Source organism: Biomphalaria glabrata, chromosome 18 (assembly GCF_947242115.1).
Source record: "Biomphalaria glabrata chromosome 18, xgBioGlab47.1, whole genome shotgun sequence".
Lineage (NCBI taxonomy): Eukaryota > Metazoa > Mollusca > Gastropoda > Planorbidae > Biomphalaria > Biomphalaria glabrata.
The window spans coordinates 3,255,701-3,283,669 of NC_074728.1; the positions used below are offsets into that span (position 1 = coordinate 3,255,701).

General features: G+C 38.1%; 1 protein-coding gene across 2 annotated transcripts in view; it reads right to left on the minus strand.

Annotated features, from left to right (window-relative positions):
• Positions 1-27,969, minus strand: part of LOC106073270 (uncharacterized) — a 353,065-nt gene that overhangs the window by 295,456 nt on the left and 29,640 nt on the right. Inside the window, exon 1 of one of the 2 annotated variants that reach the window (XM_056016626.1) lies at positions 8,436-8,675. The exons of the other annotated variant lie outside the window; for it this stretch is intronic. The gene's annotated coding sequence lies outside the window, so the exon portion shown is untranslated. Of the gene's footprint in view, positions 1-8,435; positions 8,676-27,969 lie in introns of those variants that run through there. 2 annotated transcript variants of the gene reach the window in all.

Genomic DNA, 27,969 nt, shown 5'->3' on the forward strand with positions numbered 1-27,969 from the left:
GTAATGTTTTTTCATAGAATTAAAGGAAATAATTAGTTGTTTTAAAGTCTAAGGTTTTGCAGACGAACTTTGCTGACATTGTGACCTATTTTTTTTTTGCTTCAACATCGAGCCAACATTTGCGCGCCTAAATTACGCACTAGAAAGTTATCTACTTAGAAACTTGTTTGTTTGAAAAGAAATACAGATTTATTAAATGGGGCTCAGCAGAAGTGACTGAGATGGATTTTTTGAAGTCACTGAGATCGGGTCACAAAGAAATCTAATGCCAAATGGGCACTTGACCACTTCACGAGGTTGTGACCGAGCGTAGCATCAGGTACACTGGAACTCCAATAGAATGAGTCGCATATCTTAAGGGTGGCAATAATACAGAGGCCGGTATTCAGGAACGTATAACATTTCGCCTCATCTTTTTGGAAGACCTGTTGGAAGGTGGCTGCAAACATTGTTAGATACCGATTTCAATGGAAAGAAAACACCAAAACTGTGGGAGATGGGCGGACAGAGAAATGTAGAGATGCAGGTCTTAGAGACAAAGTGGAGATGGATGAAAAGGTACCAACAACAGAGCTAGACAGGCCTTAGAGTGGAACCCACCTGGGCACAACATGTAGAGCAGCGGTTCTCAACCTTTTAAGCTCGGCGACCCCTTTTTACAATCCCCCACTCTGCCACGACCCCCCCCACACACACACACACACATACAACAATAGAAGAATATACAAATATCAATCCCTATTTTCGATGGTCTTAGGCGACCCCTGGCAAATCGTCAATCGACCCCCAAGTGGGTCGCGATCCACAGGTTGAGAACCCCTGATGTAGAGGGACACTAAAAAGAACCTGGCGACGCAGTGTACTAGATGAAGCCGAGAGGACAGGAAAGAGCTTGGAGGCCATTAAAAAACTGGAAAGAGACCGTGGTGAGTGGCGTGTTAGGGCCCATTCGAATCGCAAAGGAAAGATGATGATGACGACGATGATTTCTATGAAGACAACTGGCCATAAATGTATAACCTGATCTCGTGTTGCATGTCGTCTCGATCGATGCAGTTTAGAACCCGCGCCTACTCCAGGCTTAGGCTAGAAGTTAGTGATTTTCATTTCTGAAGGACTAGCTGAAAACAAAGTTGCAAGTCTACGAATTTCTACACAAAACACCGAAGAGAGATGACAGCTAACAAAAAAGATGTTGGTGATAAAAGTTTTTACAATAATTTTTCTGATATCGTACATAAAAGCTGTTCAGTAGGTGTATATCTAAGTGTGTGTGTGTGTGTGTGTGCGTGTGTAATGGAGCTTATAAATTATAGAACATTAATCATAAGCTTGTTTAGTTTTAACAACTACTATTGGATAAAATCCAGACATTGTGACTGAAACTTTAACTCCGCCATTGTAAATAGTTGATAAGTGACTCGTGTTTCAGTCGGACGTAACTCTGTAAAAAAAAACCTTCAAAAACCAAGATGGCAGCAAAATTAATATGCTCCAAAACAACTTTAAAAAAAAAGTGAAATTATTTTCAATTCAAGTGTCTTAGTCCAACTAGCGTCTCTTTTGTCAGACAGATGGGGGGAAAAAAAGATGAATATATAAAAAGTATTGACTTCTCGTCTTCTCGTTTTATCCATTAGTCCTTCATTTTCTCTATCTCTTTTTCTCTTTCTTTCTCTCACACTCCCTCCCTCTATCTATATATACCTCTCTCGTTATTTCTCTCCCTCGCTCTCTGTCTATCTCTCAGTTTCTCTCTCCTTCTTTCCCTCTCTCTATCTCTCTCTTTGTTTGTCTCTCTCTCCTTCTCTCTCTTTCTCTCCCTCTCTCTCTCTGTTTCTTCTTCTCTCTTTCTTTTTTTCACTCTCTTCCTCCCTTTTTCTCTAATTTTTTTCTTTCTTTCTCTCTCTATCTATCTATTTATCTATCTATCTATCTATCTATCCTATCTATCCTATCTATCCTATGTATCTATTTTATCTATCTATCTATTTTATCTATCTATCTATCTATCTATATCTATCTATCTATCTATCTATCTATCTATCTATCTATCTATCTATCTATCCTATCTATCTATCTATCTATCTATCTATCTATCTATCTATCTATCTATCTATCTATCTATCTATCTATCTATCTATCTATCTATCTATTTATCTTATCTATCTATCTATCTATCTATCCTATCTATCTTATCTAACTATCTATCTATCATCTATCTATCTATCATCTATCTATCTTTATGCATATTTCTTTTCTTAAGATAGTCTAAGTAGGTGTGTCTATCAAATATTAAACAAAATTTTACCTACACGGTTCCGACATAAAGATTTATATTTCAACTAATTACTATCATTATAATATTAAATGACTTTCATGATGAATACAAATAGAGTTTTAAAGATGAAAGCTAAGACATATCGATTCAGGATTTTTTGATAGGGAGAGAACAAACTGTAATAATAAACACTAATAACAGTAAACTCAAGTGTACCCCAGTCCTCAGGGAACAGTCTTAGGTCCACTACTGTTTTTAATTTGCATAAATGGTTTACTAAATGCAACAAAAGTCAGATGATTTACAGACGATATAGAGCAATAAAAACAACACAAGATACAGAAATTTTAAAAAGTGAATTAGATGAATTACAGAAAAATGTCAGTTATTAAGAGTAAAAAACAAAAAAAAACCTCCACATATGTCATTCATTGTAAACTATTAACAGACTAAGAACTCTAAATTCCTATGTGTTATAATAAATGAAAAACTACCGTGGAATTCACATATTGATGAAACTATTTTTAAAAAATCAAACAAAGCGTTTAAGCTTATTAAAAGAAGTTTCTACAAATCAAATAAGAACATAAAACTAAAATGTTATTTAACCTTGGTTAGGTCAATAATAGAATATGCAACCTCTGTTTGGGACCCCTCAACTCAAAAAAACATTAAGAAACTGGAACAGACACAAAATAGAGCAGTGAGATTCATAACAAACGAATATTAAAAGCACTAAATTTAGAAAGCCTTCAGGATAGAAGACTTAAAAGTAAAGAAGCAATTATACATAAAACACTAAACCATAATCATTAGATACAAAAACAAAATCTCAAAAAATACCCAGTAAGACACAAAGATAAATTGTTCCATATACTAGTAGTGCTATTAGATTATGGAATGGGCTGCCAGGAAAACCAACGGCATGGCAGAATTTAAGTCTTCATGCATGACTAGATTGACATAGGAACACGCGTAGGACGTAATCATCTTCTTTTTTGAATAAACGTCTGTATTTCATAAGATAAGATAAGATAAGATAAGCGATGTGTTAAATTGCCCGAATATTACTGTGTTAAACAATTTAAAAATAAACTGTATGCCCAGCACAATAGGCCTTACGCAAGATTTTTTATCCGTAGAAACGTGTACATGAAGTATTAAAAACTACAGAGACAGAATGACAGACAGACATACTGACAGATTGTTAGACAGGAAGGGAGATAAAAAGATAGATTATGGGTGTTACTAGAGTATTACGTATTGCATGTAAGTCACTTTAAAGAGATTTACAAAGTTGGCGGATGAATCAAAGTGATCTCCCTTTGCCAGCATCATCCTATTATGCGCTCTGTTTGGCGCGAAACAATGACTGCATATTCCCGAGCTTGTATCAATTAGCACGCCAGCTCTACGTCATCTGGTAATTAACACTCAGGCTATTATCTATCAGCTGCAACACCTCCTCCCAGACACATACACATACACACACACACACGTACAAAACTCCATCACACATTGCTAACCCCAAAAAAAAAATTCCTCAGTCATACACGCACACACACACACACACACAAGGCAGCATTCGTTCTCCGACATCTAGCTGCGATAAAATCAATAAGCAGGCGATGAATTAAGAATAGACCTAGATTACTGTTTAAAAAAAACATATATATGCTATAAAAAGAAACGTTAAAAATTAACCTAAATAAGGACATTTTTTATGTAAGTTGTTTTTCATGTAAAATCTACTAAATTATAAGAAAACAAAATAACAATAGATGATGTATACCTAACTTTAGTTGATGGAAAGATGAGACATAAAGTGCTTATGTACTTTTGAAAAAAGCAGAAATGATACAATCAGGATGTCCATTTCCGGAGATGTATAGTTTGCTTAGTAGTGCGCTCTGGAATGTCGTCTTGAGTGTCCCGGGTTTGTATCCTATCCCACACAATTCCTCGCCTCCCGTGGGAGGTTTGGAGAACAAGTGAATTCTGGAGGAACAACATTGCACACCTATAAACCAGACTTCTTAGTTGAATAGTTGAATAATGTTAGCAAGCTCAAAATTTACAAAAAAAACTCTCTAAGCAGGTAAACACCTTGAACACCTCATAGACCTACAAAAAGAGATATTATAAAGAAAAAAGTTTTTAAACACCGTAAAGACCAGGTATCAAACTGCCAGCAAGATTCAGCTGCAAGTCTTCGTGTAAATAGCCATATGTTCTTACGTGGCAATAAGTGTGATAAACAAACGAACAAAAAAATAATCCTAAATTAACATTGACTAACCAGGACGTTCTTCTTTTTGCACTAAAAAGGAGAAAGTGAAAAAAAAATATGAAAAAGAAAGCTTCAAAATTACGCGACCATAAAAGTGAACTAAAGCCTCAATCAGCCAAAGACGAGGTGACAACTGACCTGACGGACTTCTTTGAGGCCCTGATCAGTACACCTACAGCGTCACCAGAAAATACTTCAATGGACACTGACCTGACGGACTTCTTTGAGGCCCTGATCAGTACACCTACAGCGTCACCAGAAAATACTTCAATGGACACTGACCTGACGGACTTCTTTGAGGCCCTGATCAGTACACCTACAGCGTCACCAGAAAATACTTCAATGGACACTGACCTGACGGACTTCTTTGAGGCCCTGATCAGTACACCTACAGCGTCACCAGAAAATACTTCAATGGACACTGACCTGACGGACTTCTTTGAGGCCCTGATCAGTACACCTACAGCGTCACCAGAAAATACTTCAATGGACACTGACCTGACGGACTTCTTTGAGGCCCTGATCAGTACACCTACAGCGTCACCAGAAAATACTTCAATGGACACTGACCTGACGGACTTCTTTGAGGCCCTGATCAGTACACCTACAGCGTCACCAGAAAATACTTCAATGGACACTGACCTGACGGACTTCTTTGAGGCCCTGATCAGTACACCTACAGCGTCACCAGAAAATACTTCAATGGACACTGACCTGACGGACTTCTTTGAGGCCCTGATCAGTACACCTACAGCGTCACCAGAAAATACTTCAATGGACACTGACCTGACGGACTTCTTTGAGGCCCTGATCAGTACACCTACAGCGTCACCAGAAAATACTTCAATGGACACTGACCTGACGGACTTCTTTGAGGCCCTGATCAGTACACCTACAGCGTCACCAGAAAATACTTCAATGGACACTGACCTGACGGACTTCTTTGAGGCCCTGATCAGTACACCTACAGCGTCACCAGAAAATACTTCAATGGACACTGACCTGACGGACTTCTTTGAGGCCCTGATCAGTACACCTACAGCGTCACCAGAAAATACTTCAATGGACACTGACCTGACGGACTTCTTTGAGGCCCTGATCAGTACACCTACAGCGTCACCAGAAAATACTTCAATGGACACTGACCTGACGGACTTCTTTGAGGCCCTGATCAGTACACCTACAGCGTCACCAGAAAATACTTCAATGGACACTGACCTGACGGACTTCTTTGAGGCCCTGATCAGTACACCTACAGCGTCACCAGAAAATACTTCAATGGACACTGACCTGACGGACTTCTTTGAGGCCCTGATCAGTACACCTACAGCGTCACCAGAAAATACTTCAATGGACACTGACCTGACGGACTTCTTTGAGGCCCTGATCAGTACACCTACAGCGTCACCAGAAAATACTTCAATGGACACTGACCTGACGGACTTCTTTGAGGCCCTGATCAGTACACCTACAGCGTCACCAGAAAATACTTCAATGGACACTGACCTGACGGACTTCTTTGAGGCCCTGATCAGTACACCTACAGCGTCACCAGAAAATACTTCAATGGACACTGACCTGACGGACTTCTTTGAGGCCCTGATCAGTACACCTACAGCGTCACCAGAAAATACTTCAATGGACACTGACCTGACGGACTTCTTTGAGGCCCTGATCAGTACACCTACAGCGTCACCAGAAAATACTTCAATGGACACTGACCTGACGGACTTCTTTGAGGCCCTGATCAGTACACCTACAGCGTCACCAGAAAATACTTCAATGGACACTGGTTAAAAGGGGAAACTAGAATGAAACGTGTTGAAGTTTGACATCATTCTTTTCTTACATAATAACAATGAGATTGGATGAAGAAAAACAAAACAGCGAAAATTAAAAAAAAAAACAGAAATAGAAGAACGGGGGAAGAGAGAGAAGGAGAGAAACATTTAAGAGAAAGGCAGATTGAGAGAGAGAGAGAGAGAGAGAGAGAGAGAGAGGGGAAGAGAAATAAAGGGAAGAAGAGCGAGGGCGAGAAATGGGTAAAAAAAAAAAAAAAAGGTAAAAACTGAACATTCTACTCTCAAAACACAAGATTTCAGGTCTAGAAATGGGCGTCAATGAACACTTTGATTGCGCACGAACTTTTTTTTTTTTTTTTTAATCCTATTCATTATTAAAATTAACTTTAATCAAATATAAAACTCTACGAATAAACCTACTGTACCCCCCACCCCTCACTTGTAACTCTTTAGTTACACTGAAGTTTTGTTCCGTCATTCCGTCAACCCTCCCAGTTGAACCTCTTACCCCCCCCCCTTTTTTTTTTTTTGGTTAAATATCAATAACTTCGCCGCTTTTCTTTTCTGGGCGACGGACAGACAAGACGGTTCGTGGCAGTATAGAGTTGGCGTATTGCTATAGTGTGTTTATACAGATAGAACATTACGCTAGGGAAGGGGGGGGGGCCCAGGGCCTTGAGGCTATGCGCGTGGACAAAATGGGAAAACCATGTTACATTGTAACATATGACCGTGTAGATCTGACGGGTTGAGGTAGGGGCGGGGGGCGGGGGTCTGCAGGACAAATATGTCATACATTCCTTCGAAGACAAAATAAAGGGAGCAGGCTTTATGAATGGGTCTACACCAAAAGACAAGTTAGTGTCGATGTGCAGCTAATACAGAACTACAAAAGTATTTAAATGAGATAAATAAATATACAGAATAAACATTTTGTAACCTTAAAATTTATTGACTAATATTTTTAGTGTTTTTTTTTTCTTGTATATAAAAATTTCCAATAGGAGAGAAAAGGAGGACGCCTTTCGGAAAAGTCTTTACTAGTAGTACTAGAATTTAATTATAATTTTAATAATAGTTTTCAAGTAATAGGGTTAGCGTTACATAAGCAGATACATCCTTAGGAATATCTATGGTGCTATACAAGATGAAACGGGGTGGAGGACACGCACTAGCCATGAGATATATACCAATTGTAGGAAGAACCGCCGATAGTGAGAGAAATAAAAAAGAAGAGACGACGTAGGACAGGTCACCTTGAAAGTATGTCAGAGAAAAGAGGAAAAATTGTTTACAGGCAAAAAAACAAAAGGCAGGCGACCCAAAGTCAGATCCCAAATGCGATGGATTGATGATGTGGAGACAGAGCTACAACAGCTTGGGGGTTAGGGCGTGGAGACGAAAGGCGTAGGAGAGATGGAGGGATGTGTTTAAGCAGGCCAGAGCCCTCCATGGGCTGTAACGTCACTGGGATGGATGATTAAAAAAACAGACTATAGCAATTATCATTTGTCATTTCGCTAAGCTCAACTTTAGTTTAAAACTTCCTACATCATTATTCACCAATTGCAAGGATTTTAAATTGAGATTAAAGATCATGCTGGAGTGATTTATGTAGCAAATTATTTTTGTTAATGTACAAATAGTCACAGATTTAAAAGAGGTAAAACAGAAACACTTTGAACAACGAGTCTGTGTGAATTAAGATCGAAATTAGTCATCCTTAACACGCAGCTAAATATAATTCGTGATTTGAAATTTATCCTAAAAGTAACCCCAAATTGTTACCAGATTTAGCGCTCAAATTTTCCTTCGGACGTTAGTTCAGAATTAATTACAAAGCGTTAGTCCAAACCTCGTGCAGGACGGCAGTGGAGGGAAGAAGCCAGGATTCGAACTCGTCACCATCGTAACGACTGTCCGAAGCGCATGTCACAGAACTTGGTAACCATGTACTTATTAAAGTTATTTCATTCGTAGACATTTCATTAAAAAAAAAAACATTGAAAATATTAGATTAAAAGATAACTCAAAAAGAAGAATCTTGACAAATATAGTTTACCTAAGACATAGCACACATAAACCTTTAATTCAGTCTATCTGGTAAGTCCGTAAATCCGTACAATTCGTAGATCCAGCTAGCAGACGACAGAATTAATCACTTAACAACACTTTTGCAAACAAACACAAGCCTCGGGTTCCTTCCCTTTGTATCTGAAAGCTACAGAAACACTTCACAAAACAAATAGCCGTAAATCAAATCCTAAGCTACGGAGAAATAAAAAGAGAGAACAATCCAACAAACGAATGTGATTTTTTTTTTTTTTTTGGAGTGACGCCCCTTTGCCGATGTAACTTAGCGACAATTCGCAGCGTCACTAGCCTCAACAAGCTTCAGTCGCCGCAACTCCGCTTCATCGCACCTCGCGGATCAGAGTTACCCTCCTTCACACGGTAAAGAAATGGGCAGTTTATTTAGTGTATTTTTTTTTTTGGTCGAAAAAGCTTACAAACATAAATTGAAATTAAAATAAAAAATTCTACTGTCCTCGAATGGGCGGTAGTATTTTCCACACGAAGACTTCCTTTTTTATTTTCAGTGCCTGGCTTTCAATTAAAACCGCGGGGAAGTTGAGATTTCAGGTATCTAGTGTTTCATATTTACAGCTTTACTAGGTGGGTGGCAGACAAGACTGTTGAATTGTTGTGCTAAATAAAGGCCAGAACTAACAATGAACATAAATGATCTAGATTTATTCATAGGCCAGTGTACAGTTTGAGGAGGAGGCTTGAATACTGTAGAACAATAAAAGAACAACAACTTTTGTCCACTTAGATATTGATATTTAGACTTTTATGTCACAGATTTGTAAATAGAAGCAGAAGTTTTTGTCAAGCCAAAGTACAAACAAGTCAAGGAAATTAAAATAAAGTGGTGTCAGACACTGTCAGAAAGTGTTTCTAAACACAAACTGCAAACATTTGAGCACAACAATGAATATTAACATCGGATAACTTGATGAAACAAAAAACTATTCCCTATAAACAGAACGCAAATAGCCTTTACCTAATATAGAGTCTTTCACGGTATTTTAGTATAATTATATAATTACACATATTTTAAATGTGAACCCTTATTTAACAGTTTAGAATGAGTGCAAAAATATTTCCATTTTTTCACTCAATTCCCCCTCCTCTCTTTCTCCTTGTCTCTTTCTCCTCATCTATCTCCTTCTCTTTATCTTCCTCCGTCTCCTTCTCTTTCTATATCTCATTCTCTCTTCTTCTATCTCCTTTCTCCTCCCCCTCCTTTCTCTCTTCCTCCTCCTCTATCTCATTCTCTCTTCTTCCTCTATCCCCTCTCTTCCTTCTCCTCTATCTCATTCTCTCTCACTCTCTTTCCCCCCCCCCTCACTTTCTGTCATTACTTTTTAAAAAGATTTTATCTGGAATAATTACAGACTCAGCCCATACAGTCAACGCTTCTTTGTAACCAGACGCATAATTTATTTGAAACCATTCGACAAATGATACAACACCCCAAATTGTGATGGCGTTATGCAAGTAGCTTCAAACTTTTCATGGTTTTCATGTCTTTTAGAACGCATACACTTGGCAGCTATTTACGTATACGCACCACAGAGCAACGGTGCGTAGAGAAAGAGCTCGAGGCGAATCAAAACGAGTAAGACATATTTTGTTTTTTAAAGGCGGGTTTAAGAATTGGGTTAACTTTTAAGCAGAGTGGTAATACTTGCCACAAGGGCATGAATCACTTCAAATTCAACACGTTGAAAAATGTTAAGTGAGTTGATCGGGTCAACCCGAACTTGGTAATACTGACATGGTCACGCTTTGTGTAACTTGATTTCTATCAACAACGCATTAAAGCTTTAATAAACATACGAACAATGTATCTCAAACGTTTTGTCTGCAAGGTCATTCCATTTCGTTAGGACAAGGTCTCGACCGCAGTCCACCTAATATTTCCAAAAATATTAAGGATACCATAGAGGGAGACATAGTTTAAACACAAAACTTGTAAAACATTAAGAAACATTGCATACAATTTTATATATTTTTTTATTATTTTTCAATCCCAATGTATAAAACACTCTTTGCTATAAAACTTTATACATCAATTCTTCTTTTTCAAGATACATTGAAATTGGCAATGAAAACAATAGAGTCCAAATTGTAAAGTCAGCTCAATAGAATAGAGTGTTGTTCTCTTTCGGATTGTATTCGTGCACGTTCTGCTGTGTAAATGTAATAATACAGTAACATCGTAGTGCAAGACCAAGTAGGATGAAAGAGTTTTAGAACTATGCTATGCAAATTTTCACACCCCCCCCCCCCTCAACCCCTCCCCTACTGCTGTTTTCATCTACAAAGTGTTTGAAGCGTCTATGACTTGGGGGCTTTATGTTTCAATCCTCAAAGTGTTGTATCTCCTTCCATACGTCCCACCCCGTCAGCCCAAATATACCCTTCTTCTAGTCACGTGGTTAAAACTCTGTACATAGAAGACTACCTAAAAAGAATGTTAAGTTTATTATTGTGTCTGGTGAATGAAGGGTATTACGGCTTATTTCGTTGTTAAAATACATTGTTGAAGTGTCCAGACCGATAAACAAGTTGCAGAATCACCAAGCTCTATTTGAGTGAACCCTAGAATGGTTCAAATCCAGCTCTATTGAAAAACGCTTCTTTAAACAATGGATGAACCTGCGTTTAAAACTTTCAAAACTTGCCTAGGCATAGAGACGTAGAGAGAGTTAAAGACATCTGGTCTAAGGGGAATGAAAAAATATTCCAGACATTGATAGATACAAAAAAGGAGAACATTTACAAGCTTTTTTTATGCCCCCGTCTTTGAGCTGGTAATGCTTTCAAAATATATAGGAAAGCGCACGAAAAGATTATCACATATAGTTTGAAAAAAAAAGACTTTTATGGATAACATTTCTCCTACATCAAGAAAATCCGAATGACAAATTCCACGAGGGAAGAATCAGAATGTAAAGTAATAAGCAATTCCCCCCCCCCCCCAAAAAAAAATGGTTGTAGCAAAGTGATAGAATTCGTTTCTATGACCGAAGATTAACTAGGGTGTTCTGTGACCAACACAACGACCAACGCTAAATATAAATGAAAATACAGTAATTTATATGTGTCTAGAATAATTTATAAAAATTCTCCATCCTACTCGTAATAATATGTAGCGCTACGGTGGGATAGCCTCCCTAGAGTCACGATGGGATAGCCTCACCAGAGTCACGATGGGATAGCCTCAAAGAGTCACGATGGGATAGCCTCACCAGAGTCACGATGGGATAGCCTCACCAGAGTCACGATGGGATAGCCTCCCTAGAGTCACGATGGGATAGCCTCACCAGAGTCACGATGGGATAGCCTCACCAGAGTCACGATGGGATAGCCTCCCCAGAGTCACGACGGGATAGCCTCCCCCAGAGTCACGACGGGATAGCCTCACCAGAGTCACGATGGGATAGCCTCACCAGAGTCACGATGGGATAGCCTCACCAGAGTCACGATGGGATAGCCTCACCAGAGTCACGATGGGATAGCCTCTTTAGAGTCACGATGGGATAGCCTCACCAGAGTCACGATGGGATAGCCTCCCTAGAGTCACGATGGGATAGCCTCCCTAGAGTCACGATGGGATAGCCTCACCAGAGTCACGATGGGATAGCCTCACCAGAGTCACGATGGGATAGCCTCCCTAGAGTCACGATGGGATAACCTCACCAGAGTCACGATGGGATAGCCTCACCAGAGTCACGATGGGATAGCCTCCCTAGAGTCACGATGGGATAGCCTCCCTAGAGTCACGATGGGATAGCCTCCCTAGAGTCACGATGGGATAGCCTCCCTAGAGTCACGATGGGATAGCCTCACCAGAGTCACGATGGGATAACCACACTAAAGTTACGATGGGATAGTCACGACGGGATAGCCTCACCAGAGTCATGATTGGATAGCCACACTAGAGTTACGATGCAATAGCCACACCAGAGTTTCGATGCGAAGGCAACACCATCGTTAGTATGGGATAACTACACCAGTCACGATGCAAAAAGTCAGACTAGAGTTACGAAGCGAATGTCGCATTAGAGTTACCATGATAAATGTTGCACCAAGCTTAGAATTGAGGGTTCATGTCTTCTAGAAAATCACTTTACTAATTAACTCCTCCATTTCCCTTTCAAAATATAACATAAAACTGATGACAGGATAACAATCCCAACAATCAAAACTGCAAAGTAATTTTTAAAAATTGCCTTTATCTTGCATTACTTTTTCTACTTCATCCGGTAGGGTTCAGGATTTTGTTTTCCCATATGTAGACTTTAAGTGGTCCTCATGATCTGTGCATTAAGATTAACTCTGAGATTCAATAACAACTCATTCTCACATGATTGATAGGCGGTCAGCTAATTGAGAGCCAGGAAAGGTGTTTGATTTCGTTGACCGATTAAAAGCAACGGTGGCTGTTATAGGTTCCGCGACAACAGCATGCACTGATTGCAAATAGTGGTCAATATCTTACATATATTACATATTGTATAATGCACATATAGATTCTGATATATTTTAAAAATATATGATGCACATTTCTTGTAATGATATATTTCCAGAGATTGTAAACAATTATGCAGCAACATGTGGAGAAATTATAATTTGTCCTGATACCAGAAAAATAGAAACAAGAAAATACAGTTGTATTTCAGATTTATGAAAGTATAAAGGGTTGAACAAAGAAAGGAGGGGAAGGAATGCTTAGGAAGGAGGGAAATGAGTTTAAACTAATATGTTATGGATGTGCATAGAGGTTTTCTACATGACTAACAAAATACCATAATGATAGTATATAAACACTTAATATTAACAAGAAAAAAAGGGTAGTAAAAATATGAATATTTTCATTTACAAGTAAAATTGTTCAGAATAAATAATGTATTTATTTGTTACCCACGCACGTTGTACAAAAAGAAAAATGAAGTTCCTAATCATCTTTGTCGTTATTATTTTGGTTATAATATAAATGTAATCTATTAAGTAGATTAAGATTAAGTATACATCATTGCGAGATATGGAACTTGTCTTTCTTGAGAACCAGGTTTTTAATTTGGAGTCTACAGAATAAGCTAGCAGTCTGATACACACATATATTTTTTTAAGATCTTAAGAGAGATTTTAATTGCTGTGTATAAGTAGTGTGTAGTATGGACTGATGTGAATAGGTACCTTGTAAAAGTAAAAAGTTCCCCTTTCAGACCTTGAGATCTTTAGGGCATATGATGTAAAGATCATCTTTTTCTACGGTCCACTGTTAACAACGGTGTCATGAAGCCAGCCCAACGACCAACCACTTTTACTTTACCCAACTAATGTCAGGTAACCAATAGTGTTGGATGAATTCAGGGGCGTTCCTAAATCCCGAATTTCTTCGCCGAGATTCAAACCCGAGTTTCCTCTGTTAGGAAGCCAAGCTATTTATCAGTCTGCCAGCACGCCCCCTCCTCCCTTTTCCAAACATAAAACCAACCAGGAATTTGAAGAAAAAAAAAAAAACGACCAGTAGAAATAACTGAAAGAAAACAGAACAAAATTGGAACCAGCTAAAATTAGGAAAAAAAAAAAAAAAAAAAAAAACGTTAATGTCATAATTACATGAGAACCAAACAGTGTGAAAAACCAAAAACTCAACTTTTATAGGGCAGTGTTAATAAGAATCGAAATTGTGGAGAGTGTTTCTATTATGCAGTCGTAAATTTGTTATTTTTTTGGGGACAGAATAATTGCACAAAAATGAAGTTGAAAACAAAAGAAATCTATAACATCGCTCTGGCCAACTAGGTGATGGGAACAGTGTGGAAAGCCACATTCCTCGTCCCATATGCTAGGACAAATTTGTACAAATACTCCTTCTTCCCTAGTGCTATTACAGCATGGAATGGGTTGCCTGAGCTAGCCAGGAAAACCAGTGACTTGGCAGAATTTAGGTCATTGGTTAATATGCATGACTGAATGCACGACGCGAAGGACGTAATCATCTTTTTTTTTTTTTGAAGAAACGTCTGTATTATATAAGATAAGATTTAAAAAATGTGTTTTCTTTTAACATAATGTGAATAGCTTAACACAACGTATATGTTGGCTTTTCGCCTGTGTTAATTGATTTCGTTATTTGAACACAGTGTGCTCAGTTTTACGATTGTTTCACTTTCAAAAAGTCTTGACATCATCACAGAAACTTTCCCTGTGTTAAAACTGCAGACTTTGGCTCGCTTTTACCAAAACACTTTACATTTCATAATAGATGTTAGTGAATGGATGTCTAGTCGTGCGATTGGGGTTGCCAGACACCTACATACCAAAACAAGGACAAAAAATGAGGATAAAGCTTTACAAAAGAGGACAAAAAAATTAACAAAGAAAACTTGACACAGAATTGACTTTTTCAAAAAAAATAAGCATATAGCAAATCATTGGCTGTGATGCAAGTTGCAAAATGGAAATTTGTCAGAAGAAAGGACTTATCACAGTAGTACATTATTCCTACTAATAAAGGTGTGCTTAAATAGGCATGGGCGTGCTAATGTAGGCGTGCTAACGTAGGTATAGGCGAGCTAACATGGGCGTGATTATATAGGCGTATTTTCATGGGCGCGCTAACACAGGCGTGCTAAAATATGATAAGGAGTGCTAACATAGGCGTGCTTACGTGGACTTGCTTGCATAGGCGTTATTACATAGGAGTGATTATGTAAGCTCGTGCTAAAATAGGCATAGACGTGCTAATGTAGGCGTGGTTACATAGGCGCGCTAACGTAGGTGTGATTACATAGTCGTGCTAACGTAGGCATAGGCGGGCTAATATTTGTGTGATTATATAGGCGTATTTCCAAGGGCGTGCTAACATAGGCGTGCTTGCATAAACTTGCTTGCATAGGCGTAATTACATAGGAGTGATTATGTAGGCGTGATTATATAGACGTGATTACATAGGCATCGGCATGCTTACATAGGTGTGCTAATATAGTCAAGCTTACATAGGCAAGCTTACATAGTTGTGCTTACATTTTTTACATTGATAGGATCCTCCTCACTAGCTCTGCAGTCCAAGACTCGCAATTCATACAAGAAGGTGGCCATGACCAGGGAGCGCATCAGTCTGTTTTGATGTCAAGGGTTATGCCTTTTGTCTTTCCATATTGTTTTGACTAGGACTAGTTTGGACTAGGAAGTCAAAAATAATCTTGAACTCTGAAGCATGTCAAACGTATTGGACACACAAACATGAAACGGAGGAGGATAACGTGTTGGTTCGTATTGGATTAACAAGCTGGTGTTAGCGTTATAAGATATGCTGATACTTGAAGCCATTATCTTCAGGAGTGCCGTATTTCACGTGGCCAGGCAAACCCAGTTGTGACCTGCACATTTTGATACACCTAATACCCTACGAGGATCTATTTCAAGGCTTTTATTTCGACGTGTGACTTTTCCACAGGCGACTTCGTGAGAGCGCTTCAGCTTTCCCTTTTCTGACAACTGCTGTCCTCCATTCAAGTGAAAGTGAAAGTATTCTTTAAACCTGTTCCTGTTTTACGCTCACCTGTATGCATCTCTTTTGGCCTGCTGGTCATCGCCCCATATGGGGAATGGGAATTAGTGCATTAGTAGAGTAAGTATGGACTCTTGCTGATGTAATTGTTTTGATGTTTATATTGATTATTTAAATGCATTATTTTTCATAGAAAGTTTATTCAATATTTAAACAAAAAATGGTTTAAATATATTAATGTTCCTCCTAATACATCTTAACGGAACCAATATTGAATATTTAAAAGAAAAAAAAAAAAAAACAGTGAAAAAAATGGGCTTCATCATTAAAATGTTAACTTTTAATGTAAATACGTGCATGTTAACTAAGTGAGAGAAAATGAGGAAATTATCTCCCCTTTCTTAACGACATCTATCTGTGTCTCGCAGTTTTACCCTGACCTATGTTTACAACATTTATAAACGATGTGATTCAATTTACACAGACATTGTATTTTACTATCTTAAAACTAGTGATATAGACTTTACCAAATACATATTTCAATACGGATTTTTATCTTCAAAATCTGTGTGTTATGCGTTCTAGGATTTAAAATGTAGGATCTCGCTTTTTTTTTTAACCCTTATAGACTTTTAGCTCACATCTAAGTCTGAATTTGAATTCCAAATTTTAAGGCTAAATGAAAATAAACCAGACTAATCAAGCTAATTTCTGTCCTGAAGTTCAAGGTCGCACTATAGTGTAAGTGGGAGCCCGATAGGAAATCGACGCATGTATTTTTATTTTTCTTTCCAGAGTTGCACACGTTGACAGTAAGAACCCTGCTTCAGCTGGCTTTAAAGACAGGTCAGACTGGTTCTCAAGTTATAACATTGGAAGAATGATAAGCACTAAATACGAATGAATTTGATATCTATAAGTTATTGACATTACGAGCTTCAAGCTTCTACATTACTTACACGATAGGTAAAATATTGAAGCCATCTGTTACGGCACGATTAGGAATAAGTTATTTGTTTCGTAGAAATTGAAAGTTTAGACTGAGCTCTTTCTCTCCTAACTGACGATACCAACGTTGATTTCACAAGAATGTGGTAAATAATTACGGAGAGAAAGAGTTAAAGAGACAATGACGTGACTAGTAAAAAAGCAAAACTAGGATGTTAGAAAGAAAAGCGAAATGTAAACAGACTACTCTTGACGGCTTCAGAGACACGCAGTTTTTTATGGACGTAAGAGATTTAGTTTGATGACATTCGACGTTTACCTCCGCTACTAGTTAATACCGCGCCGTAGATTCGCTATCAGCGTCGACTAACTTATATTGTTGGCCTTTCTGATGTGTGATTGGTTTTCGTTATTTGAGTGTTATCTGCTAAAGACACGGCTGTTATCTGCTAAAGACACGGCGCGGAAGCGACCAACACCATCGGCTTTAAACCCCAGGGTCCATTTAAAACATGTAAATTTCGGTTGTTTTTTTTAACATCCCCGAACACACACACACACAGGAGCGTAGCTATGAATTTTCCATCGTTTGGGGGCCCGTCAGGCTTGACCTCTTTGGGGGCCCCTTCATTTTAGGTCATATTTAATTTTTAATGTAAAAAACACTCATTTTGGGGCCCCCGTCAAGTGGGGACCCGGGGGGATTTTCAAATTCTCCCCCCTCCTCCCCCAACCCTACTTACGCAACTGCACACACACACATTTTTGCCATCTTAATTAGGTATATATAAAAAAAAAAGTGACCTAGAAAAGAGTGGCGCAGGTGGGGGTGCCTCCATATCTTTATCGCACCAGACAAATTTAAAGAGACATACAAGTCTCGGCTTATGGAACAAGAAAATCATTTTGAAAATACTTTTTAAACAAAAAAAAAGCTTATTTATACGAAGTGTAATTGTATCAATTAGTTTGGATCAGTCATGTAATTAAATTTATAATTGATCTGGACTAACAACAGTTCGCCTAAATCTGTGCGATTAGAAATATTTTTACTATTCTTTTTTTTTTTTTTTTGTTGCCATTTCATGCTTTTAGCTTTCTCAATACGCTGTGATCCCATCATTTATCTGGGGGGGGGGGGTGAAATAAAGCTATATGTGCATGAATTTTACCGTCCTCGCTTTTAAAAAAGCATATTTAAAAAAAGAATTTAAAAAGGCGGGGGGCGTTGACGACCTGAATTGGAACTCATGGCTCAAACCTCCCCAAGCCGATATACTAAGCACTCTTCTAGTGAGGAGCTTATGAAAATAGAAGACTGTATAGTTATCTATTGCTTGTGTCAAACTTAGAGCGTCGACCAATAAAGGGGGGCTAATTCCGCGTATATCACCACTTCAGTAAAGTATTTTGTTTTCCGTTGTTCGAGATACCAAACAAAATAATAGAGTTGATATGAGCTTTGTAAAAATGTGTCTGGAGGAGGGACGAAGCTGGTCATTGGAGTGGTCGCCTTGTCCGAACCCTGAAGAGAAAACGATGTGGGGGGGAAATGTGTGGGCCTTATAAGGAAACCTGGATAAAAACACAATAAAATGGACATTAGGAGGTTAGGAGAGATTTTAAAATAAATACAAAGAATGAAGGTCAAGGACGCCCAATTGTTTCAACTAAAGATCTCGAAAGCGGCAGTTGACCATTGTAGTTAATGGCAACGACAATGTCTTCGATTCTAAGATAAAAAATGAGTGCAGGGTTTCACAGGACTACGTTAACCCTATCGCGACCTGCATATGCTTCCGCACTAGGTGTATAACCTTAATTAGTTTCCTATTTGTTTTTAAATAAATTCATAGATGTGCCATTGTCGTGTAGCGATACTTTATAAAGATATCACTTTCTGCTTACAACGAAAGAGTTAAACATTTTGATTCTGCCGTGTTAGAAGCTGCACAAAAATATCATAAACCTTTTACAAAATTAAAAAAAAACAACAACAACATAACTTATCAATAGTTCCTAATATAACATATGTTCCGGAAGCTCAAATTTGCTTTAGTGAATTCTGCCCATGTGGAGTGTCACCAGAGAATGCTGACCATGTCCTTCAAAACTGCATTCCTTACCAAGAGGCACGAAAAAGACGCTGGCCCCAAAACACCCCTATAAAAGAAAACTATATGGAGAGCTCCCTGATTTTGGAAACCACTGCGCAGTTCATCTTATATATTGGTCTAGTCATCTAAAGATATTTATTTTGAAGATAAAATCTCGCATAGCTAGTGTTTAAAAAAAACGTAAATTCAAACTCTCAGGCCACATGACAAGGTCCTCGGGGCTCGCAAAGACCTTCCTCAGGGAACAGTACCAGGAAGAAGAAGAGAAAACGGTGAAAAGACATCAAAGAATGGACAGGCCTGTCAGTGAATGAAATTATATCCAAGGTAAAGGAGAGAGAGAAATGGAGAAAGACGGTTGACAGATCTTGTGTGGTGCCACAACGGTCTAACAGACTAAGGGATAAGTAAAGGTGAAGGATATTGTATAATCGTACAAGTATTTTGTATACATATATAACAAATAAGATAAGTAGCTAGCCTCCAACTGTATCTCAATACTCATTAAACAAACAAATATAAAGCACTGGGAAACCTTTTGGAGGATTCAACGATCCATCATGTTATTTTATTTTTTTTTTAATATTTTTTGTTGTTGTTTTCAGACTCTGGCTCGCTCTCGAGAGAAAATTAATTGTTGAATAAAAAGTGGGGAAAAAATGGATTGGGGGACAAACGGAATATCTATGTCCCCCCCCCCTTTAAATTTCTCCCCTCTCTCTCTCTTTTTACCCTCTATCTCTTTCTCTCTCTTTTCGTATCTCGTTCTCCCTCTCTCTCTCTCTCTCTCTCTTCATCTTTTACTCTCTCCCTCTCTCTCTTTCTCTCTGTCTTTCTCTGTCTTGCACTGTTGCACACGGACGAGCACTCATTCCTTCTAGCCTTTCACTCCATGTTTGTATAGCGATACTTGAAGGGCGATAAACAATATATAATGAAGAGTTACTCTCCCCTGTCACCACTTCCCCTTCCCCCCTCCGCCTTTCCATTTCTCTCCGCGCCATGAATTTTTTTTTTTTGTATTACGTCACCCGGCGTATTCGTATGGTAATCCGAAGGCAAGGACTCGGCGCAGTGATTTGTCAAAAAAAAACCGATACCCACATCATGGAGATCTAAATGAATACAAAAATTTAAGAAGGAAAAAAAAAAAAAAAAAGCCGCGCACTATTTACTACGACGGTAAAGGAGAAGGGAAAATAATGAGCAGGGAGAAAGGTGGAGAGTTCTTACCGCATGTTAAGCAGACGACCAAACGGAGGGGTGGGGGAGGGGGTGGCTTAGAGAGCGCTGTGATTATAGCTCATTGAGAAAGATCAATCCACTCGATAAAATATCAACTCCTCACAAAAGGAATAATCGATTATCGCTTTAGAACATTTATTTCTCTCTCTCTCTCTCTCTCTCTCTCGCCGGGTCCCGTCGGATTCGATATTTCAGCGGGCTCTTGTTTTGGTATCGTGGATTAATTTAAAAAGGTCACGACCTTGAGAGAGTGCGTTTGTGTGTAACGCCGGTGCCAGCGTGATTGAAGATTAAGTAACCGGTGCATTAGCTCATGTGAATATGGGATGGGCGTAGGAAGGCGATGGTTCGAATCGTTCAGGGAGGTGCAAGAGACACTACGGTCCTAAAAGAAGGACTATTCACCACTAAAAAGAGGAGCAAAAAAAACCAGTTCCCCTTTCATAATTTTCGAACTATAGGGCAGATGATGTTAAGTTCATATGTTTCTTTGGCCAACGGTTAGCGAGCAGGGTGTTATGTGGCCTGCACAACGACCAACCGCCTTTATTTTCCCCAACAAAAGTCAGGTACCCATTAGAGTTGGGTGGACTCAGGGGTGCCCTAAAAAATCCCGAAATTTAAAATCCCAGTTTTCACAGAGATTCGAACCCAATACAACAAACGTCTTCAATTTACACATATGCAAAATATATGTAACTGACCTAGATCATCTGCATGGTAGAAGCGGGAAAGTCAAATGGTAATTTCCAACATTGGCAAAAGTCAAAGTGTAAGTGCTTTTCTTTTAAATCAGGTTTTAATTGACATTTTTTCCAATATTGTACTTGTTCCCAAACGTTATATGATATATACACAATTTATTAAAGCGCTTCTGTGACCCAATTTTGAAGACCAAAATTGCCGCGATATTGACAATATACAATATATTATTGAATGTAAATGTAATTGCAAGGTGGGAAAAATTTGATATCGATAATTGAACACCACATTTTATTACTTTCTTCTTTATCATATTGCCAGAACTCTGTCTTTATACTAGTTTACCGCCACCCCCAATATTGTGGTAAATATCCTTGTTCGCATGTCAATTGGAGAGATGCATCAAGAATGTTTGAATTGGATAAAAATAAACAATAAACAAAAAGCTCTTAAAACACTTTGATCAAGAAAATTGTGTTTGTTCCATAAAACTATTGTTGTTTAACTAATTAAATGTGGTCAGTATACGCAAATATAATTGTAACGAATGAAATTACTGGGGAAAAAAAAAAGTCTTTTGTTTAAATTCTAAACTTATGGTCTGGAACAACAAAATGCTTTCAAGACAGATGTCGGCTTATCCTGTGAAATGTCGCAGTGCTCTTTGTTTAAGTCAATCCGGAATTTAGCAAGAGAATAACCAACACCGTTACTTAATTAATATAGATTAGACTCATTAACATTGGGAGCGTTGTTCTCTGTTGTTCTTATCGACAGAGCGACTCCGGAGACTCGAAAAAAATAGACAGAATGAAATAATTTTGTTTTTGACCAATGCGGTCATTCATAGATAAGATCCGCAAAGAATATTTTGGGCTGTATTAAAATGAAAGTAGTAAACCATTTTGTTTGTCTCTAAACTCGACTGGGTGACCCAGTGGGTGCGTGAATTTCTAGACAGTGTTTGGGCATACCTGGGTTATGTAAGGGACGTAAATGACCGGAAATACATAAATGTGGGTGTCCGTGGGAGGGGGATGCAAATATTGTTTACATCAGTGATACCTAAAATCCGGCCCGAGGGCCAAATCCGGCCCGCGAAGTGTTTAAATCCGGCCCGCCAAAACGTCGGCACAAAGTGAAGAAAATTCCCCCTCCAAAAAAAAAAGTTTTAAAATGTATCTTTACCTACTCTAGGGCTCCCATATTTTTTTCTGTTGGATTGGTACCATGACCTTTTGTGCGTTTATGAACTGGGACTCTGTCGAATCTACAAGGAAAAGTGGGCGGATCTTTATTTTTTTTTTTTTTTTTGTGGAACACGATAATAACCAACATCTTTGTTTTATAAAGAAAGTGTGGCTGTTTAAAAATCAACAAAATATATATCGGCATTATATATAAAAAAAATACAAATATAATAAAAATATGGCGGCATACTTGGTTTGAACTACGAATAAAAGATTGATTAACTACAACTAGAGATTAGAGGATCGATGGGAATATTTACCACAAATAAACAAGAGAATGAGTCTGTGGTAAAGGTACCTACACTGTTGTTAACAGTTTAAGTAGAGAAATGAAACTATAAAAAAAATATAATCAATAATTATTACATTTCTAAATGTAGTACTAAATCCAGGGGTTTCTAATAAAATAGTTTCAGTTTTTGTAACTTTTCGCTCATGTGGCCCGCGAGACAAGTGTTGGAAATTAAAATGGCCCGCAGGTCGAATTAGGTTGGGCATCACTGGTTTACATGATATAAAGAGTTTTGAGTTTTTTGGCACATCGGCACACTTTAGGCCATGTCGTACCTGTAATTCCCTACATGATATAAAGAGTTTGAGTTTTTTGGCACATCGGCACACTTTAGGCCATGTCGTACCCGTAATCCCTACATGATATAAAGCAACGGTCGGCAACACGCTAAACGCGATCCACATCTGGTCCGTCTAATGTTTCCAAGTGGCCCAACGGGCATCGAAAAATCAAAATTATCACATTACTTTTGTCCATTTTTTATTCTCTAAAACAATAGAACTCATTATCGACCGTAATTGAAAATTTGAAGTGATGTCAGGAACTCTTTTCACAAATAAAAACAACAACAAAAAACATTAAGGTAAATTATTATTATTAAAGCTTTTATATAGCGCTACTTTCATGCTTATAGCATGCTCAGAGCGCTTTGGTCCAATCTCATTTGTGTACCAGTGAGGGGGAGGGGGTATCTAGGAGTTGGTTTTCCGTGCTGCTCAGTAAACACAACTCTGCCCGAGTCGGGTGACGAACCTCGAGCCCCCTTCTAGGTAGCCTTTGTCTAAGATGGATACATAATTATTTTATTTTTACTTTGAAAGTTCTTTGATTTTTGGCTCATGATTGTTGTATTGGAAACATCCTGTCAACATTCTGGGACAATGGGGTGGGGGGTGAGGGGGTGAGCAGGGGGGGGTATCAAAACTTCTGTCACAAACTGCTTTTCGTTTTTACTTGTACGTGAAAACATCTCTTACAGATTCTCTCAAAAGCATTTTGCAGACATTAAATAAGATTATTAACACAGCCGATATATTTTATTCCGAGAGTTGGGACCACCCGCAAACAAAACCAGCCAATGGTAATAAACCAATTACAACTCAGTGAACATAGTAGCAACGGGGCAAATACAAGCCACGTGACATGCATCAACATCCGGTCTTTTCGAAATGGTTTATTTGATTGGCGGTTTAGTGTGGAGCAGGCTATTTATAGAAATGGTGTGTTTACTGTTCGGCATTGTTTTTTTAATGGGGAAGAATGAATGCTTCCTTTCCTGTGATTGTGCACATATAATGTGCCCACATGTTTTTCAACCACTTCCGGTGAATACATCAACCTCAGCGATACGACTTGTGGTGATTTATTGTTGATCAAGCAGATTTACCATGTCTGGTTCGCAAATAAATTAGGTAGTGTTTTGAGTTGGGGACAAAACGAATGGCGGCGCCCCTGTCATAGACGCGAGAGGGCGCACTTAGAGTCATCGCCACCAGTGCTGGATTGATCTATGAACACCGTCAGCGAGTACAATTGGGCGTTTAGGCATTTATAAAAAAGGCCTACTATTAATAAGAAATGTGTTCTTAATATTAAAAAAAAACAAAAACAGGTGAAGCTAAATATTTAACAAAATCGAAAACAGGTCACGTGACAGTTATCAATCCTAGTCATTCTAATCTGTCAATGCTAAGGGTTACTAATGGTATTAATCCAGTCTCGATTAGATCTACCTGTGGCTTACACAGATAATTGATGTAGGCTGAACTATTAGAAATTAGCAATTTTTTTTTAATTTAAGGAAAATAAAAACATCTTCCTCCTCCCAGACTTTAGTGTATCACATTCATTACTCCTAGAAAGCAGTGTATTAATTTCTGATTCCTTGAAAAATATAAAAAATAAATTTCCCCTTTTGAGACCTTGTGATGTATAAGGCAGATGATATTAATGTCATCTGTTTCTTTGGCTAACGGTTAAGAATCAGGGTTTCATGTGGTCAGCACAACGACCAACCGCATTTACTCTCCCCATCTAAAGAGTTGGGTGGACTCAGGTGTGCCCTAAAAAACCCGAAATTCAAAATCCCCAGTCTTCACCTAAATTGGAACCCCTGACTCCAGGTTTGGAAGCCAATCGCTTAACAATACAGCCACCGCGCCCCCTTGATTCCTAAAAACTTGTGTATGAATGTCTGAGTCAGAATGACGATCGCAACTCTTCGAGTCCTTCCAACTCATACATGTCGCCTATTTTCAAACACTCAGACCTTGTAGCTTCAAGTGTTTTTAAGTTTTTTTTTAAATAGCTTCAAACTCTTTGTTCTGCCTAATAATTGTAGCCAATTCCTTAATGGTTCGAAACTAAATAAATGAATTCGTTTGTACATGGTATTTGGGGCCATGTAATTCAATACAAAGTAACTCCAATTTCAAATTGTGTCATATAGTATTTTGAAGAAAACTATCTACCAGTATTGGCAGTTTAATGTATGTGTTCACTAAGACTCAGACGATGACATATAAAGGGGACTCATTCAGCTTATAACACCACCTCAGTCAAGAGCAATTTCTTTCCCTTGTTCGAGACACCAGAAAGATAATAATGTATTGCCAATAGTTAATAAACTAATTTTTTTTATTGATTGTTGTGTTGTCAGCTAAAAGAAATAATTGTGCGAAATTTCAGCTTGATCCAAGATTGGGTGTGGAAGAAATCACATGTGTAAACTTTATACCAGACAGACAGACAGTAAGTTGATAAAAGTTTTGTAAAAATAGTACTATCTGTTTTGGCACTTCAATGTTACAAATACCATTCATATTATTGCATTGTCTATTTTGTTTTTCAAATTTATGTAATTTGTTCTTTGTAATGCATCTTACATATTCTATTCAACATGGATTGTTGAATGGAAAAAAAAAAGGGAGACGAACTCTGTACAATTTTCAAATGTTCAACGTTGACATCAAATAAGTTTTAGACGTTGTCTCCCTTTAAACTTGAATGCAGAACTGAACGAAGAAGACGCAGGTAAATCATTGAATGACGGATACAACTTAAGAGGAAGGCGACCTTTTGGTGGCACGTAGAACGGACATATCATAGCCTCCTGCGACAGGATGCCCCTGTGTTAACATAATGTTTAGTGGATTCTTGAAAGCGAGCGTACCTGTAATGAGCCTCGGCCGACGATTTCTTTCCATAGTCTGTACCTGGGTGGTCTAGGTGCAGAAGTGACATATTTATGAGCTGGACATGACAATAATGTGTTGACACGTCACAGGGCGTGACAGTCCTTTGTTCTATGCTAGTGTTGTTTTAGTGACTTAGTAATATAGACTGAACGACTAACAATTCAGAGAGTGGCCAACCTAGAGCGTATGCGCCAAAAAAAAAATCAAGAAAAAGCATGCATGTTTGCAAAAGAATCGATTTTTAGAGAAGAAAAAGTTCCATAGGAATTAAATTTACTGCTAATACGACGCCCAAAGTGACCAGATTGTGTATAAATTGTAAGCACTATATCTCTTTCTATGGGACAAGAATTTATGTGCAATTTCTTTCGTTAGGTGTGGACATTTTTTATGTAACCTATTTAAGCTTTTATTAAATAGAAAAAAAAAGGATGACAATGTTAACTTCTTTCTTCCTCGTTCTCATTTTTATGTTGGAATTTTCTGATGACTAGACTAATACATGAGATGAACTGTTGGAGCGTTCTGATGACTAGACTAATACATGAGATGAACTGTTGGAGCGTTCTGATGACTAGACTAATACATGAGATGAACTGTTGGAGCGTTCTGATGACTAGACTAATACATGAGATGAACTGTTGGAGCGTTCTGATGACTAGACCAATACATGAGTTGAACTGTTGGAGCGTTCTGATGACTAGACTAATACATGAGATGAACTGTTGGAGCGTTCTGATGACTAGACCAATACATGAAATGAACTGTTGGAGCGTTCTGATGACTAGACCAATACATGAGATGAACTGTTGGAGCGTTCTGATGACTAGACTAATACATGAGATTAACTGCGCAGTGGTTTCCAAATCAGGTAGCTCTCCATACAGTTTTCTTTCTATTGGGGTGTTTTGGGGCCAGTGTCTTGTAGGGGCCTCATGGTAAAGAGCACAGTTCTGAAGGACATGGTCAGCATTCTCTGGCGACACTCCACATGGGCAGAGTTCAGTGGTTCCAATTTTGAGCTTCCGGTACTTATGTTGTCTTATTCTGTTGTGTCCGGTCCTGAGTCGCAAGATTAGATGTTGATCTTGTCGGGATAGCTTATGATAAGGATCATCTTTCTCCGGCTTGTCATTTCTCATTTATTTTATTCACTATTAGTCTCTTCATTTCTTCTGGATAGAGTGCAATGTTTAATTGTGTGTTTGTTCTCTCACTCTTGGCGAGTGTGTCAGCCTTCTCATTTTCTTCTACTCTATATGTGCTATAATTTTTCTTACATTTTAACATTTTTGAAGAACATATTAGCCTTTAGTCACTCTAAAGAAAAATAAGATGGCCAGATATATTTGAGAAAGCAATGTCTTGTCTAGGAAATCATCAATTAAATAAAGTAAAACAAAGAAAAGTCAATAGAGTTAGGTAGAGTTACTGGAACTGTAATCTTGCTTAAAAGATTTTTAGAATGTCCTCTTCTGAGATATAAATTGCCTTATACACCAAGAGGCTGTGTGTGGAACACTTGCAGCGTGTTATGGATACAATTTGTGAAATGATTAAATAAAAATTAGGAAAAAGAGGATAAAACCGAAGAGAATTCAGAGAAAATTGTAAATTATAAGATTCTTATATTGCTCTCTACGGGAAAAGGTCTCAGGAGATTTTGGGGAAAAAAATAATATCGCACAAGATTATCTATAAGAGAAAGATGTGCAGCCTGAGAAGAAGAGCTCTTCTGTGTGATGAAAAAAAAATGGATGTTTTATCAGTTTTAATTAAGCATTTTTAGTTGATGGTACTAAACATCTCAATGACCTAAATCTAAAACTGCATAGCAAGGACACCTTGATTTCTAGCTTTGTAAATGATATCAGTGACTCAGAGTGAAGTTTAAAACCGTTTATCTTTCATTAAAAAGAAAAAGATTTGAGTCGATTCCCACATTTAAAATAACAAAGTGTTCAAGACACAAGTCAATTCTACAAAATACAGCGTAGAATAGTTTAAATGATTTTGCTGATGAGGAAGACGGCATGCTTGCATTTATAAATCAAATTTTCAGCTTACTAAGGGAAATATTCTGAAAATTCGTTACACATTATTAATCTGAAAACAAATTTAGTACTGAAATTGGAATTCGCTGAACTTTCCTGAATCCCAAATGCATATAAATGATTAATTTTGGCGATCATTGCCATGTCATGTTAACATGTTACAGAGTTAAGAAAATTTGCCTATAGTTATGCCTGT